This window comes from Callospermophilus lateralis, chromosome X (assembly GCF_048772815.1).
Source record: "Callospermophilus lateralis isolate mCalLat2 chromosome X, mCalLat2.hap1, whole genome shotgun sequence".
Lineage (NCBI taxonomy): Eukaryota > Metazoa > Chordata > Mammalia > Rodentia > Sciuridae > Callospermophilus > Callospermophilus lateralis.
In genome coordinates, this window is record NC_135325.1 from 14,002,301 (window position 1) to 14,017,005 (window position 14,705).

The following is a 14,705-nucleotide window of genomic DNA, read 5'->3' on the forward strand; positions in this document are numbered from 1 at the left end:
TGCTTTATCATTATATTTGCCTATAAACACAAAGAATTTATGATCAACAAATACTTGTAACTAAAGAATATTAGTATATAATTATATATATATATATATATATATATATATATATATATATATGCTGTTAATAATGATAAAAACAGGTTAATTATTTATGTGGTCAGATAAATACTCATAAATAATCTTCTTACACTGGTATAAATTGTCATTTTTTTATTCCCTTTCCTTCTCTCCCTATCCTATTACATATGACCTTTAACTTTAGACACCAGGGCCTATGTCTAATATCCCTGGGTTTAGATGTATAAACGATTTACTTGTTTAGACCTTAAATTATCTGATTATTTTGGTCTCAGTTTCTACTTTTTCTCTGTGAGTCATGCATTTATCTCATCCTTCCAACTAACAGTTTTCCACCCTCAAAATATTTTATTTAATTTTTCAGGGTATGTATTTTGTTGAATTTCAAAACATAATAATCCCCTGGATATTCTAGCATGTCAAAATGAGGAAAACAAACAAAAGCCTGCTATTTTGAGAGTTTGTTATTTTATTTATTATTTATATAAAATTAAATAATCTAGAAATATGCAAGGTTCCCACAGATAATATTAACTTCCTTTTATTTAGCAATTTCTTTTATCTATCAACCAATGAGCACAAAAAATATGCTAGGTATCATTTAAACATGTGGGGAATTTTAGATATAGCTTCAAATAGAAGTTCCAAGTCAGAATTCCTGGGGCTGGCAGAGAAACTATGCTGCTATTCAGGTGTGACCCTAACACCTTTAAATCCCAAGGCCTGACTCACTTTATTGAATCATTGTTCTAAAGGCATAGAGGCATTCAATATTAAAAACATTAATATTTTATTTTTGCCTCCAAGCTAAAATACTTCTCCTACCACTGTGTACCATAAAGTCATGCTGATAAAGGGTGGACAGGTATAGGCATATTATTCGGTTCACTTATTCCTAGTTAATTACCTTTATGGTTCAAATACCAAGTGATAATAGGAAAGGATGATAAATAGCTCTCCATTAAAACACTTGGAATATTAGAAAAAAATGTCTTGCTTTCTGCCAGCCAATTCTCAGTATATTACTTACCCTATAATATGTTGTATCCAGAACAGAACATAGATATTTTTCCCCTATCAGGGGGATTTATGATAGTGTCTCAACTAGTGATGACATGCCAACAAAATATATAATACACTAAGTATTTTGACATGTAATTCACTTTCAGTTTTTCGTTCATTTAAGAAAACGCATTTAAGATTAAAATCTGTGTGTATTTTACTTGTAAATTCATGTGTTACAAATGTATATTGTTTCCAAACTCTCAGTGGGCAGATAGAAAATGCACATAAAAACTTAGAAAATCTCTAATTCAAATGCAACCTCACAGGCTATTTCTCAGTATTCCCCATTTTGTAGTTGTTGTTTCTCTTTTCCTACTGTGAGAAACTTAGTTCACAAAAACATCTATATTAATCATTTGCGCTGATACAAATAGAATATTATATTATCCTATGATAAACAAAATATTGTTTAAAATCACTATGCCAATGCCACTACCAACAACAAAGTTACTATGTAAGATTAAATATTGCTTTGTATGTTTGGTCCTTTAAAATTATCTAAGGGACTGGGGTTATAGCTCAGAAGTAAAGCACTTGCCTAGCACATGTGAGGTACTGGGTTCAATCCTCAGTACCACATATAAATAAATTTTTAAAAAGTATTGCGTACAACTACAACTAAAAATATTTTTTTAAGTATGTACTAAGCTGCAATTCTAGACTAAAAAAAAACTCCCCAAACTGAATTATTTTTCTTTGTGGTTCTATAATCAGTCTCATATAGGGTTAAGTTTATTTATCTACATTTTTAATTTCATGGGTCCCTTAATTCCCTTTTAGGTCTTTTTGACATGCAAAATATCTACTTTTAGTTCAAAAGTGAATTCTTGTTTTGTTGTTTGTTTGTTTTGTGGCTAGGATTGAACCCAGTGTGGATTCTACTTTTTAAAGATTTTCTAAGTTTATGTATTCCCTCTACTACACCATCAACTATTTCAGAGAGGTGCTATGACTGTATCACTAAAAAAAAGCATCTTTATTTTCCCAAATTGAAATTTTCAATTTTTACGATTTTTCCCTCTAGGAAATCAAATATTCAAATTTTTTAAAATGAAAGTTAAACTCCGGGCAACTAGGCTTTACATGAGAACATGAGGTGTTATTCCTCAAATGGTATGAGTTCAAAAACCTGTAATTTGTGACATAATTTCTTTAACACAGAAATTTTTACCAATATCTCTATATATTCTGCTGTATTCAAAATACTGAGATCCTGAAATGAGTGATTTTTTTTCAACACATCAAATACTGCCATGATAACATTCACAATAAAATGAGATGTTTAAATGATCTATAAGGGAATTATAATTCTTACTAGGATAATGGAGTCAAAGGATTGCCTGAAATCCTTAGAAAAAGATTATTTTAAAATTTACATATATTAAGGTTTTCTGTTAGGTACCAATTAAAGAGAGGGTGGCTGAGCTAGGTTTGGGGGAGCAGGAAGTTGGAACCTGACCACTTCAAGTTGTGGCCAACTACTCACGTTGCTTCATTGGCTGTCCTTAAAAACCCACCATCCCTTCTCTCCAGTTTCTCACCTTTGCAGACAATTTCGACTTGGGCTGTGGCGGCAGCAGCAGCAGCAGGAACAGTGGCTCCAGCGGGCTCCATAGTAGCCTGTGTAGGAGTCCCAATCCAGCGGATGATCCCAAGTGCCTTCTGCCTCTCAGCATTTAGTGTTTTCTGTGCAGGCTCGGTGGGCTGAAGCGCTTTTTCCTTCACTTCCGGCTAGAGCTCGGGTCACCTGACACTATGAGCCAAAGAGGGTGCTGGGAGGTTCTCTCCTTTTGGATCCAAGATGGCAGAATAGAGGATGGCTGCTCTGTGGAATTAAACCAAGAAAATAGTCATGCAGCATCTCCACAAGGCCTCACCTAGACGGAATACAACATCTCAGAGCATGCAACAGGACCCCTACACAGTGAATTTTCACAGAAACCATCAGAGCTGCGACCACCTGCACAGAAATCAGAGTCTCTGTGTTCCAGTAAGACTCCAGACTCAGGACACAAAGCCCACAGTTCTAGCACACAGGGCGCTCAAGCAGCATAACAGAAACATCTGATCAGCTGCCTATTACTCCCATGCAGGCCACAGGGCTGCAATTTAGCCACAGAACAAAGCCATCCCAGCTCCCCACACCTCACCAGACTACCCCAGCACTGGAAACAGACCCACTCCATCTTGGAAAACCCCTCTCACCATTTTTGGTGGGTATGGCTATCAGCGAGGATCTCTGTTTGAAGAGGCACCTGGTTCCCAACTTCCCCCACCCTCCCAGCTGCGATTACTTGGCACAGTGACTACCCAGGGCAAAAACCCACTCTCAGCTGAATGGGAGCAGAAGTGCTGGCTATCAGCACAGACCTCCCTTTGAAGAGGCACCTGGTTTCCTACTTCCTCCCCGCCCCTCCCTCCCCAGCTGTGATTACTTGGCAGAGTGAATAACCAGCACAAAATCCCACTCTCAGCTGAACGGGAGTGGGACCACTGGCTATCAGCACGGACCTTCTTTGAACAGGCACATGGTTTCCAACTTTCTCCCCTCCCTCCCTTCCCAGAGACGATTACTCTTCACAGTGACTACCCAGCTCAAACACTGCTCTCAGCTGAATGGGAGCTAGAGCACAGTGCAACCAGGGCACCAACCATCTGGCATGAGCCCCAGAGTGAGAAGCACCGCAATTGAGACCTGATAAGCAAAGGAGGGAAGGGATCTAGTGACTTAAGAGCGAAAAAGCTGAAGCAAATCAGAGAAACTAGGATTGGGAAGCTCCAGGCAGAAGAGGAAGACAATGGAGGGGAGAGGGGTTCAAGTCCTCTCACCCTGGTTAAGACAAGGCCACCTACTGGAAGAGAAGCGAAGCAGAAAGGAAACGAAATTCTAAGAGTTTTCTTTGTTGGTGGTGGTTTTTTGTAAATTTTTTTAATTCTCTTTTCTTTCTTCTCTTTTTTCTTTCTTTTCCGTTTTTTCTTTTTTCTTCTTGCAGCACACAAACCTTACTATTTTAACAGCTGTCATTTTCTAAATACATATGTGTGTCTGTTTTTATGTACTGTACTGTCCTCCCATGTACTTGTCTACTCTAAGTTAGTTCCTGTCTATTCCCCAGCTTCCAACCCTCTGCATTAGAGTTCTCCTTCAAATTTCTTAAGGTAAATTAACCCCATACACTCACATCTTTCCCCCTTAGCATAATGTCCTATGCCCATCACTCAGTTCACTGTCTGCTACCAAAAAATGTACACCTTTTATGAAACTACTGATTATATCTTAAATAATAATTGAATCCAACAATTTGACATTGAGACTAAATATAAATGTCTTAATAACAATAATTTGTTCATAGGTGATGTACTGTTGATATAAGGTCTGTTAACATTGTCCTTCCCCACAAAGGAGGGATCTTGGAACCATACAAGAGCACTACAAAATCTATAGGGTAAAAACAATAACACACCAGTCACATAGAGTGGGGGCCGGGAGGGGAAACGCGAGCAACATGAAAAGACAAGGGAAGAAAGTACCACAAATAATCCAGGACAGCACATCATCATAACAACTGACAGCTACAGCAGAAGGAATGACAGAGAAAGATGTCAGGATATACATGATTAAATTGTTTGGGGATCTCAGAGAAGACATGAGACAACAAATACAGGCAGTGAAAAATCAGTTTGATAATGAGCTACAAAAACAAATCCAAGAAGCAAAAGATCAACTTAACAGGGAGATAGAGGTTATACAAAAGAAAAAAAAAAAAGAAAGAAAAAGAAAAGAAATCCTTGAAATGAAGGAAATAATAAACCAAATTAAAAACTCAAATGAGAGCATCACCAAGAGTAGACCACTTAGAAGATAGGACATCAGATAATGAAGATAAATTATATCATCTTGAAAAGAACATAGACAGCACAGTGAAAATGATAAGAAACTATGAGCAGAACATCCAAGAAATATGGGATAGCATAAAAAGACTGAATTTAAGAATTAGGGGAGAGAGGATGGCTTGGAGGTCCAAACCAAAGGAATGAGCAATCTGTTCAATGAAATAATATCAGAAAACTTTCTAGACATGAAGAATGAAACAGAAATCCATATCCAAGAAGCCTACAGGATGCCGAATGTGCAAAATAACAATTGATCCACACCAAGACACATTATAATGAAAATGATGAACATATAGAATAAGGAGAAAATTTTAAAAGCAACAAGAGAAAGGAATCAGATTACATATAGAGGGTAAACCAATTAGGATAACAGCAGAATTTTCAACACAGACCCTGAAAGCTAGAAGATCCTGGAATAACATATTTCAAGCTCTGAAAAATAATGGGTGCAAACCAAAAATCTTGTATCCAGCAAAATTAAGCTTCAAATTTGAAGATGAAATAAAAACCTTCCATGAAAATTTACATATATTAATCGCTACATATTACAATAAACTATTGCTATTGACTATATTAGAGTTCAACTGTGTTGTTTGTATGTATGCAATGTAAAAATTTTGAATCACATATTTTATATATATTAAAAATCAGATTAAATGAAATGTGTGGAAAATGACAAAATTACAATGTCTAATAATAATAAATAATAACAGTGAACCAGAATAATTATTTCATATATAAATGACTTAAATATGTGTCATAGATATGAAATAAAATCCACTTGCACACATTTATTTGTGGAAGTGAAAACATGTTTGGTATGAGCATGTCTATTCGCAAATTAGGACAAATCTATACTAAAGCATCTATTCAATCTAAAAGAGGACATAAGCCAGGGATGTATGTCAGTGTCAAAGTACTTGCATAGTATGCATAAGGTTCTGGGTCCAATTCCAAACACTACAATAATCAATTAATTAATTAATATAAAGTAAGACATGTATTTGTTGATTTTTCTTAGTGCTTACTTGCTTCATCAGAGAGAGATAAATCCAGAATTATGTATTTTTAATAGTTATTTTTTGGTTGTAGTTTGACCACAATACCTCTATTTTATTTATTTATTTTTATGTGGTGCTGAGGATCGAACCCAGGGCCTCACACGCACTAGGCAAGTGCCCCACTGCTGAGCCATGACACCAACCCAGAATTATGTGAGTATTTTAATGCCTTCCCAGAAACATTCTATATTGTGAAAAGAACAGAAAAACGTATGGTGATGAGGCAAAGGCAATTACAATCTATTAGAGAAGTAATAATTGAGAAAATTGAATTGATAACTCTCATAAAATCATTAATATATTATGAGTTATCTTGATTCATTACTGTTATACCAATAATTTATGTATTTTGTTCAAAACTTTTAAAAATTCAACTGATTATTCATTCCTTTGTTTGCTATATCATCAACTTATAAAAAATGATTTCCATTTTTTGACCAATAATATAGTTAATTTGTTTTTAATGTAATTATGTATAATTGATACATAATAAATGTACTTTAGGTATAAATTAAAGAAGAATAAAATTTAAAAAATTATCCAAGGACCACTATCCAACTTAAGAACTAGAACATAACATCCCTCTTTTATCTATGGGCCTTATTTTATATTTTCAACTTACCGTCTTGTCAGAGATTATTATTATTATTCCAAACCCTATGCTTATTACCTATTTTAATTTTATTATTCCATATATTAAAATACGATATTAATTCATATCTTTATTATTCCAAATAATTAAAGAGCCCTAAAAATTTTAATTAAGCTTTAATGAAGCTACCTTAAAGTTAAAATACTTATTTTAATGCATATTTTTATTCTATTTAAGATCAGATATTATTGCTTTCATTTGTTTTCTCTATTTAATAGTTAAACATAAAGACCCTAAAAACCAAAATATCATTTCCTGATTTTAATGGCCCTAAACAATTAGAACATTTTTGCTCTTAATTGAGTTAACTATTTTATATAAAGTCATTTGGTAAGAATAGCTCATACCATTATATTTTATTTTAGATATTTTTAAACAACATGTTATATGGGATTTTAACAATTATAATTAAATTGGAAATTTATGCTCCATTTACAGTGGGATGCATGATGCATTATTTAACGCACAAATAGGTTTGAGAACACAAAAACTTATTTCAGCAACACCTTACCAGCTTACTATTTAAAACATGCCCCAGGTAGCAGTAAGATTTATACCACATTTTAAAGCCCCTTTACAGCTATTTTTTTAACTATTTTAAAAGACTGAAAATTATATCACTAGGATAGGAAATATCTGAGAATAAAACTATAATTTTATAGACAATTTATCTTTGTGTTCATTTATATATAATTGAAAGACAACTATGAAATACATTCAAATCTGGCCTCCACAGGCAGGAAATCATTACAAAGAAACACTGTTCAATAAGGATTCCCAGTGTTCCTTAATTCAATTTCAGTTTGAATCTTTTGAAACTAAACAACCAACATTGTTAACCAGGTGTTACAGTTGGAATTTAATAGCTTTTAGATTGTTTTCTGTGGGGGTACAATTGAAAGTTCTGTAATGGTAAAGGAAACTTAGGAGTTCACACCTCACGACTTTAAAGCTGGGGTAGCCAAACGTTTGCTGCCAAAAAGCCAGGCAGCAAAGATTTTCAGTTTTGTGGTGCAGTCTGTCACAACTACTCAATTCTGCTATTGTGTTTAAAATTAGCCAGACAGTACAAAAACAAAGGACAATACTGTGTTCCAATGATACTTTATTTCCAAAAAATAAAAAGGCAGAATGCTAACCCCTAATTTAAAATCTCAAATGCAACTATGCAAAATAAAATGATTATATTTCCCATAGAGAAATTGAGCTCTCCACTAGATGTGTGGCTTCTAATCTGTGAGCCACTGATTATGATATTATTGGTAACTACATTTGCTTCTCTTAATTCACACAAATTCAGTGAAAAAAATAACTATTTATACTTTGTCTTCTGTTACTTCATCATCTTTTCAGTTCAGGGTCTATGTATAACCAAGATAGAATTACTATTGGTCCAAAATAATAAAAATGCCCTATAAATCTATGGTAGAAAGTTTATCGTCTTCTCTTCCTTTGAAAAATACATATTTCCTTACCCCTTGGCAGTTATTTTGGGCCATGTGGTTGCATTCTAGACAACAAAATAGACAAGCGTGATATAAATTACCTCCAAGACTAGTTCATAAAACATCTGGAAAAATGTCCATGGTTTCTTAGTTTATTCACTAGCCACACACAAAGGCCCAAGAATGATTGAGACACAAATTCATGTGAATAAATAGAGTTCTGGATGAAATTGCATTTAAGAGACAAGGTTTCAATATCTTAAAAGAGAAAGATAAATGAATTTTAAGCATATGCCTTTTATTCTAATTTAATATAACATAATTGCTATACCTATAATTATAGTGTACATGTGTGTATGTATTTTTATATGTACACATATATGTATAATGTGCATTTATATAAATTTCTCAAAGTTGTTTAGAATAATCTTTAAATTACAGCTCATAAAGCAGATATAAATTTCCCTTAATTATCCTTTCATGTAGAATGCTTAAATCTAACTGTTTGATCCTAGTCATACACTCCTTCTAAAAAATATACTGCAGTAAATTTAGGATTTTAGCAATCTTTCCTCTTCCTAATTGCCAATGTAAGACAAAGAAAGGAATACTTTGGGGGATTTAATAGTTGGAATGGAAATTGTAAGTACAAATAATTTCCCTTATTGTATTTCATTGATACTGTTTACCTTTTCCATTCTAAAGCAAGTTGGGAAAAACAAATGAATCTGAATAAAATGGACTGACTAACCAATTTTAAGTTTATAAAATGGAGTCATATTTTGAAATCTGATTTAAGGGATTAGAGATATCAACTGTGTCAATTATTTTTGATTCTTGAATCTCAGTTCCATCCTATTGTATTTTTAAAAATAAATTGTGTTAGTTCATTATAAACATATAATATTAGGATTCATTGAAAATTATTTTATAGTTATAGATGGACAGAATATATTTATTTTATTTATTCATTTTTATGGGGTGCTGAGGATCAAACCCAGTGCCTCACACATGCTAGGCAAGCACTCTACCACTGAGCTATAACCACAGCCCTCATTTTGACATACTTATAATTTAGTCCCTAGTATTTCCCCTTTCCCTTCCCTCCTCCCTCCTCATGTTTCCTTTCTTCTACTGGTCTTTCTTCTATTTATTTGTACTTTTTTCATTAGTGCATTATATATATAAATATGAAATTAACTGTGGCATAATCTTATACATACTTTTAATATCTTTATTCTATATAAACAAAGAAATAAAAAATGAAAAAAGGTGTCAGTTATAAGTTAAATTTCAGGTAACATTTTATGATATATAGTCATACTTCACATTATTAAACTAATAAAATCATGTTTTAAGCCTAATGTGCTTTAAAATCATCAGATTTTGATCTCATATAATTTGTGTTTAATATCTAATTTTTAAATTTAAATTTCAAGAAAAGATGCAAATAGCATTGAGAAGTCAGGGGGAAAATGACAAGGTCTTACTTCAGTGTGCTGGGCTCTTGAACTACACTTGCTATTTTTCTTAGGGTATGCAAAAGTATTAAAGATTTTTAGGAAAAAAGCCTGATGAATGATCAAATTGATATAGCAAATGCTTAGAGAGTTCAATTTATATATTTTAATTCAATTGCTCATTGAAGAGCTTTCTCATGTTATTAGTAATTGGACAAGAGACAAATTGTAAAAAATGAAAATATTTTTAATCATCAGATGCATATAGTACATTACAATGTAACTTCATCTTCTACATTACTTTTAAAATGGATGTATTCTGTGCACCTAAGGTACAGAACATGATAAATATATATTTTTCATGACATATATATTTAAGGTATATATAAATGGTAAATATATATAATGCTTACTACAGTAGAACAAATTAACTTATACATCATGTTGCATAATTATCTACATCTTTTACATAGTAAATCAACTTCTGATATTAATTACTTTAAAATTACAGAAAACTAGAATGTTAAGATAAAAACTATTATACATAGTAGTAGTAGTAAGCCGGTAAAGTACACTATGAATGAGAAAAAAAATATAACACTATAATACAAACCTATTTCATGCCTGTGTTTATTGACATAGCATGGAACATAAATCTAATATTACTTTACTTTGTATACTTATATTTTGAGAGTTATAATTTTAACAGTACACATGCAATCCTAATAATATTTATGTTTGAATAATTTTAATGTTCATTTTATACATGTTATGGACTGAATTTTGTGTCCATCAAACTTTATATATTAAGGCTGTAACCTCCTATTTAATTGCTTTTGGAGATGTTGTCTTTAGGGAAGTAATTAAAGTTAAATGAGATATAAGGGTAGAGTCCTAATCCAATAGGAATAATGTCCTTCTAAGAAGAGATAACTGAGCTCTCCCTTGCTCACTCTTCAAGTCCCCACTGGGGAAAGTCACGGGAGAACAGAGAGAAAATGAAGACATCTTCAAAGCACAAAGAGAGCCCTGAAAAGAAACTGATCATTATGGTACCTTGGTCTTGGACTTTCAATGTCCAGAAATGTAAGAAAATAAATTTCTGTTGTTTATGCCATACAGTATAAGATATTTTGTTATGGTAGCCTGAGTGAACTAATACAGTAGTCCCCACCCCGTTATCTGAAGGGAATATGTTCCAAAACCCTCAGTGAATGCTGGAAAACATAGATAGTACTAAATCCTATATTTTTCCTATGCATAAACACCTATGGTAAAATTTAATTTATAAATTATATACAGTATGAGATTAACAATAACTAATAATTGAACAACCTTAGCAAACACTAAAATAGAAGTTATGTGGATATAATCTCTCTCCATTCTTCTCTCTCTCTCTCAAAATATCTTGTATTATAGTCATTCTTTTTCTGATGATATGAGATGACACAATGCCTAAGTTATGGGATGAAGTGAGTGTTACTGAAATAACAAGTATTGGTATACAGCAACAGTTGATCTGATAACCAAGACAGCTATTCAGTGACAAACAGGTGGGTCAGGTACACAGTGTGGATATGGGCGGTAAAGGGGATGGTTAACACCAAGCATTCATTTTTTTTTATTGGTTGTTCAAAACATTACAAAGCTCTTGACATATCATATTTCATACATTTGATTCAAATGGGTTATGAACTCCCATTTTTACCCTGTATACAGATTGCAGAATCACATCGGTTACATATCCACATTTTTACATATTGCCATACTAGTGACTGTTGTATTCTGCTATCTTTCCTATCCTCTACTATCCCCCCTCCACTCGCCTCCCATCTTCTCTCTCTCTACCCCATCTACTGTAATTCATTTCTCTCCCTTGTTTTTTTCCCTTTCCCCTCACATCCTCTTATATGTAATTTTGTATAACAATGAGGGTCTCCTTCCATTTCCATGCAATTTCCCTTTTCTCTTCTTTTCCCTCCCACCTCTCATCCCTGTTTAATGTTAATCTTTTTCTCATGCTCTTCCTCCCTGCTCTGTTTTTAGTTGTTCTCCTTATATCAAAGAAGATATTTGGCATTTGTTTTTTAGGGATTGGCTAGCTTCACTTAGCATAATCTGCTCTAATGCCATCCATTTCCCTGCAAATTCCATGATTTTGTCATTTTTTAGTGCTGAGTAATATTCCATTGTGTATAAATGCCACATTTTTTTTAATTCATTCCTTTATTGAAGGGCATCTAAGTTGGTTCCACAGTCTAGCTATTGTGAATTGTGCTGCTATGAACATCATTGTAGCAGTATTCCTATAGTATGCTCTTTTAAGGTCTTTAGGGAATAGTCCAAGAAGGGGAATAGCTGGGTCAAATGGTGGTTCCATTCCCAGCTTTCCAAGGAATCTCCATACTGCTTTCCAAATTGGATGCACCAATTCATAGTCCCACCAGCAATGTACAAGTCTACCCTTTCCCCCACATCCTTGCCAGCACTTGTTGTTGCTTGACTTCATAATGGCTGCCAATCTTACTGGAGTGAGATGGTATCTTAGGGTGGTTTTGATTTGCATTTCTCTGACTGCTAGAGATGGTGAGCATTTTTTCATGTACTTGTTGAATGATTGTATATCCTCCTCTGAGAAGTGTCTGTTCAGGTCCTTGGCCCATTTGTTGATTAGGTTATTTGTTTTCTTATTGTTTGATTTTTTGAGTTCTTTGTATATTCTGGATATTAGGGCTCTATCTGAAGTGTGAGGAGTAAAGATTTGTTCCCAGGATGTAGGCTCCCTATTTACCTCTCTTATTGTTTCTCTTGCTGAGAAAAAAACTTTTTAGTTTGAGTAAGTCCCATTTGTTGATTCTAGTTATTAACTCTTGTGCTATGGGTGTCCTATTAAGGAATTTGGAGCCCGACCCCACAATATGTAGATCGGAGCCAACTTTTTCTTCTATCAGGCGCAGAGTCTCTGACTTGATATCAAGCTCCTTGATCCATTTTGAGTTAACTTTTGTGCATGGCGAGAGAAAGGGATTCAGTTTCATTTTGTTGCATATAGATTTCCAGTTTTCCCAGCACCATTTGTTGAAGATGCTATCCTTCCTCCATTGCATGCTATTAGCCCCTTTATTGAATATAAGATAGTTGTAATTTTGTGGATTAGTTTCTGTGTCCTCTATTCTGTACCACTGGTCCATCCACCTGTTTTGGTACCAGTACCATGCTGTTTTTGTTACTATTGCTCTGTAGTACGGTTTGAAATCTGGTATCGCTATACCTCCTGATTCACACTTCCTGCTTAGAATTGCTTTTGCTATTCTGGGTCTTTTATTTTTCCATATGAATTTCATGATTGCTTTATCTATTTCTACATGAAATGCCGTTGGGATTTTGATTGGCATTCCATTGAACCTATAGAGAACTTTTAGTAATATCGCGATTTTGATGATGTTAGTTCTGCCTATCCATGAACAGGGTATATTTTTCCATATTCTAAGATCGTCTATTTCTCTCTTTAGGGTTCTGTAGTTTTCATTGTATAAATCTTTCACCTCTTTTGTTAGGTTGATTCCCAAGTATTTTTTTTTTTTGAGGATATTGTGAATGGGGTGGTTTTCCTCATTTCCATTTCAGAAGATTTGTCACTGATATACAGGAATGCCTTTGATTTATGTGTGTTGATTTTGTATCCTACCACTTTTCTGAATTCATTTATTAGCTCTAGTAGTTTCTTTGTAGACTCTTTTGGGTCTTCTAGGTATAGGATCATATCATCCAAAAATAGAAGCATTCATTTTTGTCCCCACTTGATCTTAACTATAATTGTGTTTAGTATTTGTTTTTCTGTCATTGCTTCCTCCTTTATATGTCTAATGCATAATTGTCTCTGCATTTTGAATCTTTATCATCATTTTAGTTTATGGATTTCTTTGTAAATAAGTGTGCAACTTAAAATTATACTTATTTCTGGAATTTTCCATTTAATATTTTCAGACCACACTTGACCATGAGTTAATAAAACCTCAGAAAATGAAACCACAGTTTAGGGGTAACAACTATACACAACCTTTTAAAACCAGAATTTCATTTCTGATTCTACAACTTTTGAGTCCATTCTCAATGTTAGCTTTTTCAGGAAGAATACACTGGTAATAGATGGCTTGAGTCCCTTTATGCAAAAGAGTATTTTGTGTGATACCATATGAAGAAATCATATCTGGTTGTAAGAAGTAAAATGTCAGATATTTTCTCTCAAAATTAGCCATCCTACAGCTGGGGCTGGGGTTCAGTGGTAGAGCGCTTGCCTAGCATGCATGAGGCACTGAGTTCAATATTCAGCATCACATAAAAATAAATAAATAAAGGCATTCTTTCCATCTACAAGGACAAATAATTTTTTTAATTAGCCTTTCTTGTATTTAGCCACATGGAAAAAGTACTGAAAGGATTTGAATTTAGTTTCCTTTATATGGAATTTAATATTTCTACTGAAGTTTATAAGATCTTTCTTGCTCATCCTTGAAATTAAAAATCATCAGGATATATATTAGTTTTAGTCAATTTTCAGTCATTTTTCCAGGTAGAAAATATGTACCTTTTCAGGTTGCATGTTTTTATTGCTACTGTTTTTCTTGTGACCACATACATTGCTCTACTAAATCTTTCACTAATCCTTCTACTAGTTACTATAATCTTTGCTTTAGAGAACCCAATTGTCAATTTGTTTGGTTCCATTCTTGCTTCTTACCATCTATAATCTTTTTCCTCCCTAGTGTTATTGCTTTTGTCAGTTCCTCTATATTGTGAAAGGATTCTCACATTTGCCTTATATATTTTGCAATTGTTCAATTCCCAGATGCAGAAGTGGAAGTTTTTTCTACTTTGTTAAGATATTTGTGAAATTTTTAACAACTTCAACCAATTTTGTCCCCATTTCACCTCTGCTATAGTTTTTTCACTCATTTATACTTCTGCTATTGCTTCCTTCTTTTTTCATATGTCAAATACACAGTTGTCTCTGCATTTTCAATCTTTACCATCATTTTCACAT